The sequence below is a fragment of the Sturnus vulgaris genome, chromosome 1 (genome assembly GCF_052056855.1).
Source record: "Sturnus vulgaris isolate bStuVul1 chromosome 1, bStuVul1.hap1, whole genome shotgun sequence".
NCBI classification, from domain to species: Eukaryota; Metazoa; Chordata; class Aves; order Passeriformes; family Sturnidae; genus Sturnus; species Sturnus vulgaris.
In genome coordinates, this window is record NC_142243.1 from 8,121,265 (window position 1) to 8,127,496 (window position 6,232).

Below are 6,232 nucleotides of genomic sequence, written 5' to 3' on the forward strand. Positions count from 1 at the left end.
GTCAACTGATTAAAAATAGATGGTCTCCTGAGCACGCTGGGGCTATATTCTTTGTTTCTTTGGTCAAAGTCGGAGAGGAGCGTTTTAGACTCTTACACCTCCTTGCGGGGTGTCATTAAGTTTTTAAGAAAAGCATAGTATTGAAAGCATCCGCAAACACAATTAACAGAGATCGATCCAAGCAAAGTGAATGGAAAGGGGATAAGTTTAATGTTAAATTAATTGTTATCTCATGCAGCGTGGCAAGTGATGTCTTTATCCCGATCTCCAAAAGCTACTAATCAGACAAAGGTGTTGAGAGACGAGCAAAATTGCAGAGATGAGGCTGATAGAGCAGGTTAGACAGAACAGCAGAGTCCCATATGAACAAACACTTCTCTGCCTGCAAAGTGCTCATTTGCTTTTGCTCCTAAGAAAATACAATTTGTCCTAGGATCTAGAAACTTTCAGGAGTTTTTAGGAGTTCTTAAAAATTCCAGGACGGTGTGCTGAAGTAATTCAAAGTCCACTTTCTCAGAAAAACAAAACACATTTTAAAAAATCCACTTTATTTAAGGTGTGGGGTTTTAAAAAGAAAAAGAAAAAGAAGAAAAAGAAATACAAAAAGCTCTTTGGGGTGAACAATTATATGGGAGTTTTCCAGTCTGTGACATTGAGCTGAGTAGTAATCAACTTAAACTTTGAAAATGGATTTTAAAATCAGTTTTGAAGTGGTAAAAAAGTTGTATATCCGTAAACTGCAACAAGCAGGTCAGCACGAACTTTTCAAGGGACAAAGCGGTCTTTTCAGGTAAACTTTAGAAAAGAGCCGAAAGAAGTGGTCCGAAGTGGTCTCACGCCGACTCTAACTGGTGCTCTTTCATCTTTTTTAGCCTATGCTTTTCTCCTGCTATTTATGTTTCTTTGTGGAGTTTCAGTGAGCCATCGATTTCTCTTTCAGACCTTTAAATTGAGGAGGTTTGACTTGGAAATGGGTAAAAAGTTAGAAAGTCAGCAGCTTGGCTCCTAGGTTGTTATCAACCAACTTAGTTGCAGAAACAAGTTGTATAACAGCTAAATACCTGCTTCATGCTATTAAAAAACAAACTTAAGTTTTATCTCCCCGTCTGCGTGCATGCGAGAAGACAGATACAAGGAATATATAATTTATACAAAAGAGGGTACGTTCTTTTGATGTGGTTGCTTAAACAGCATGACTTGATATAACAGTTGATTAAACAGCGCCAAGGAATAAAAGCTATTCTTAATGGTGTGGAATACTGCAAAACTTTTATCACCCCTCTTACCTTATCCCCCTCCCCATGGAAAGAAGATCGATATCCCAGGCACTAGATGGGTGGACATCGCAGTGAAGAAGTCTAGAGAATAAGGACAAACTCCCTCATTATCAGATTGCCATATGTACAAAGCAGTCACCCAAAGATTAACAGGGAAGGAAACGCAAAGAAGGAATTAATTAAATGCAAGTAATAAATGCGCGGGGAGGTGGGGGGGGGGGGGGGGAAGGGAGAAATCAAGAAAAGTTGTAACTGTGGGAAGCTCGAAATCCCCCTCCTATCAAATTAGATGTGAAAGAAAGCAGAGCTGGGGGAGCGGGGAGGCTCTGCTCAGCTTCAGCGCAGGCTGGAGCAGGCGGCGGCCCCGCCGGGAGCCGGGCGGGGGGAGCCGGGAGGAGCCGGGGGACACCGGGGGGACACCGGGGGGACACCGGGGGAACCGGGCCGGAGCTCCCGCCCGCCCCGCAGAGCCTCCGGGATGCGCCCTGCCTCTCCTCCCCACCAGGAGCTTTTCTTCTTCCTTTTTAATTATTATTTAAATGCCACCGCTTCTGGGAAAACAACAGCCCCAAAGCCCCCGCTCTGCACTCCCAGCAGCACGGGGCGGGGGTCCTGTCCCTGTCCTTGTTCCTGTCCCTGTCCCTGTCCCTGTCCCTGTCCCTGTCCCTGTCCCTGTCCCTGTCCCTTTCCCTTTCCCTGCCCGTCCCTGTCCCTATCCCTCTCCCTATCTCTTTACCTGTCCCTGTCCCTGTCCCTGTCCCTGTCCCTGTCCCTTTCCCTGCCCGTCCCTGTCCCTATCCCTCTCCCTATCTCTTTACCTGTCCCTGTCCCTGTCCCCGTCCCCGTCCCCGTCCCCGTCCCTGTCCCTGTCCCTGTCCCTGTCCCTTTCCCTTTCCCTGTCCCTGTCCCTGTCCCTGTCCCTGTCCTTACCCTTCTCCCTATCTCTTTCCCCGTCCCCGTCCCTGTCCCTGTCCCTTTCCCTGTCCCTGTCCCTGTCCCTGTCCCTGTCCTTACCCTTCTCCCTATCTCTTTCCCCGTCCCCGTCCCTGTCCCTGTCCCTTTCCCTGTCCCTGTCCCTGTCCCTGTCCTTATCCTTCTCCCTATCTCTTTCCCCGTCCCCGTCCCTGTCCCTGTCCCTTTCCCTGTCCCTGTCCCTGTCCTTATCCTTCTCCCTATCTCTTTCCCTGTCCCCGTCCCTGTCCCCCCAGCCCCAGCTGCGGAGGAGCCCCGAGCCCAGCCCTGCCCGCCCCACACCTCAGGCACAGCAAACTCCCCAAAGCAGCAGCGACGCCTCCTTTGGAGGGTCCAGAGCCCACAGTCACTGCTGTGCCCATGGGCAGCCTGAGGGGGCTGGAGAGGCCCCTAAAAGCGGAACTGCCCCCCTCCACTGCCCTGCTCACAGCGCCAGGTCCATTGCGGAGCTGCCACCAGGCTCCTCCTCAGCCCCCAAAGCCCTGCTGGAGTGCTGGGGCCCTTGGGTCATCCAGATCCACACCACAGTCCCAGGAGCATCCACTGCTGACCCCACTGAGCCCTTCTGCAAGCAGTGCCATGGCCCAGCACTCCTGGCTGACGCTCGGGCTCTTCCAGGGGCTCTGCCAAACCCACTGGAAGCTCCCGCTGTGGTGGCATGGATGGGCACTGGGCAGCACTGTCCAGGGCCATCCCCATCCAGCCCGGGCTGCAGAGGGGATGCACCCAACCCCTAGCCAAGCTCTTTGAGTGTCTGATATCCAAATCTGGATTTGCTGATGGCTGTGTGCTCTGCATAAAGCCAAGGAAGGGTTCAGACTGCACAAGAGAGGTTGCTTATTGGCCATTCCAAGTTTTCAGATTTTCCTTGCAGTGATATATTTTGGTTGATGAATCAAAAAATACAGAAAACTACACATGCAAATGCTGTGTGACTTTTAACTGGATCTTAACTAATTAGAATCCTTAATAGCCAACATTTGTCCTCATGCTTAATATATGATTTTTAAAATAAATTATCAATTTTTAGAGCATAAAAGCTTCATTCTTGTAACCTCTTTGCACCTGTGGCACTTCCCAAAAATTTGGGATCACAGCAATCACTGCCAGAGAAGTAGATCATGAATAACTTCAGTGAAAACAGAGGTTATACTAGAGTAAAACTGGTGTAAATGGAACGACACTCAGGCAGGATTTTCATCTGAAGTTTTGTTTGATTCTTTTATATACCCACCCTCCTTCATGTTAACCCATTTTCCTTAAAGGAAACATCCCTATTGCCCATCCGCCTGGTATTGCAGTACCTATATTGAAAATCGACTTAGAAATTTCAGTTCAGAATTACTGGCTAGCTGGCAACTAGCAGCAACAAATCCTGTTCTTTGGAATTTTCTCCCAAAACTCTGGCATCAACAAGAAGAATTGAGCTTGTAGTTTTCCATGCATTTTGGTTTGACAGCAAAATTCAGGGAGCCATGCACCTGAAACCTGGTATTGCTTTGCTGTGCCTTTAGTCTGGAATTAGTCTGTGAGCATTTCTGCTATAAGAAAAAAAAAAAAATTGTGTGTATGGAGAAGTAGAAAATATTTGCTTTCCAGAATAACTGTGCATTGAGTTTCATATCCATTTGCTAGTGGATTAATGCTAATCATTGGCTTGGATATGGTCAATAGAGCCTTTCATCATGCATGCAAAAATTTTTGCAGGCAGAATGATTCATGAGACATTGTTATCTAGGTTTTGTTGTGCATTTGCTGTTGAACCAAACTTTAAAGCAGAATTTCCCACAGGTTTTCTTATATCTTCAGCAGGGTAATATGTAGTGTCTGATTATAGGTTTATAGAGGAACCCATTTCTCTTTTAGGTCTTTTCATTTCTCCTTGAATAACTCAACTGTTTCTCATTCCAAAAGTCCCAGCTGGGAGTGAGTACAATTTTTTCTTCCTTCCTGGACTGTGATCCGCATCTCTTTTGCAGTAACTTCCGTCTGGTCATGAATGGGGAAAATCCCAACGGAGGTGTTCCTGTCTAGGGGAAGGTGGGAGGGAAGCAGCCACTAGGGGAGCTCGATGTTGGGAGTAACCTCTGAGCACCTTCCTCACAGCTTACAAAGCTTTTCTGCAGTGGAAATTCGGAAGCAGGTGTTAAGTTAAAAAAAAACCAAACCAAACCAAACCAAACCAAACCAACCAAACAAACAAACAAAAAACAAGGCAGCATACCAAATAAGAAAGTTTTGGAGCTTTATTTTTCACATTTTTTTATAACCGTTTTATAGCAAGGTATCAAAAAATTATTTTCTTATTGCTCTGTACATTGAATTGTGAGGTGAGAAATGGCCACAACACATATTTTCTTAGCTTCTGATAACCCATAAAATGAGGAGATATCTAAATGTAGCTGCTTAAGCAGCAGTCATGAGTACAAGAATATCTAATGTTTAGTCCCCGTTGTAAAGCTGACTTGCTTTTCTGGTCATTGGCAGGTGACTTAGATTCGAAGTTTGCATCACAGAAGCATTGCTAAGAATAAAACTTCAAAAGAAATCATATCTTTCTCTTGTTGTCATTGTTACAAAAATTGTTGACTGGATTATTAATGGTTATTATGTTAATTTGGGTTTTGGTTGCTTATCTAAGGAATTTATCTGAGCAACGGAGTCAATGATCATTAGAGGTTGTGGGTGCATGAAGAGCCAAAATAGATCTTTTTTTCTATGCAGATCAATACCAGCAGATTCTTACTTGGCTGTCTTTGGGTCCCACCTATTTACAAATGCATCTCTGAGTATGAAGAAGCTATGTATTCCAAAAGACTTGCTCTCATCTTTTTCAGTATCAATGACTCTGGAAGCTAATAAAATGTTTAGTGTAAACAAAGAGCCTATATTTAATATATATTAATACTCTCCACAAATGGTTAATGAAATAATTACCTTTTAGCAAGATCTACATTTTAATATATTGATTTCTTTTCAGAAAAGAAAAAATACCCATGGATACATAAAAAGCATTGGGAAATGCAAGTAATTCTTAGCTGTCTGATTTTCAGGGTTCTTGTGTTTTAGGGAAAAAGTGCAGAGTCATATTTTGGAATGCCCAGTGATAATACATCTCCCCCTCTATATGATATGACAGCCAGACAGGGGATGCTAAGAGAAACCTGAAGGCATGAGATAAATTCAAACTTAACTTGCTGGCTCTTGCAGTGTGAGGTTGGCTCGTTTAAAGTACACAAACCAACAGACTGGATCAAGGCTCTCTGTTTGGGCAGAGATCAGAAACAAAGCTTGCCCTCTAAAGTCCACCTCATAGCCAGATCCAGCCATGGTAACCACTGTATTCACTGGGCCATGGTAGCAGGAGAGGTATGTGCATGATTGTCTTAGTTTTTCTTGTTTCCTTACATTTGCAGACTATTTTTGAGCATAGTTTACATGTTTTCTTTCTTTTTTCCTGGCATATTTACACCCCAGCTTTTTAAAACGCTTTGTTAGCACCAGTCGGTTCAGCAATGCGCTTGTTAAAACCGTTCCTAATATATTGTATATGACTGAAAATGACTTAATTGTTCTGATTCTTTCTGACCCCAATAAAAAGTGTCCCTGATATTGTTTGAGTCACTCCCTGTTCACAAGCTCCTACATGTATGTCACCGGGTGACTTTGAAACATTTCTTAGCTACATCAGTTCAACTGCTCTTATTTATTTATTTGGATTTGTAATAATGACAGTAAATGGCCATTTGAATCAATCTGGGCACTTTGTAGTCATTAATACTGCAGCATCGATATCACATAACACAATTATAGTGCAATAAATTACCCGTATGCCTCATCTGTTTCCCAACCAAAATAAGAACTCCCCGTATCTATCACATTGCTCATTTATGCCCTTTCCCTCTAAAACACCTTGATAGCGGAAAAAAGGGCTTTGAAATGTTCCTGAAAGCTTAACAAAACCCTGTCCTTTCCAAGGCAAG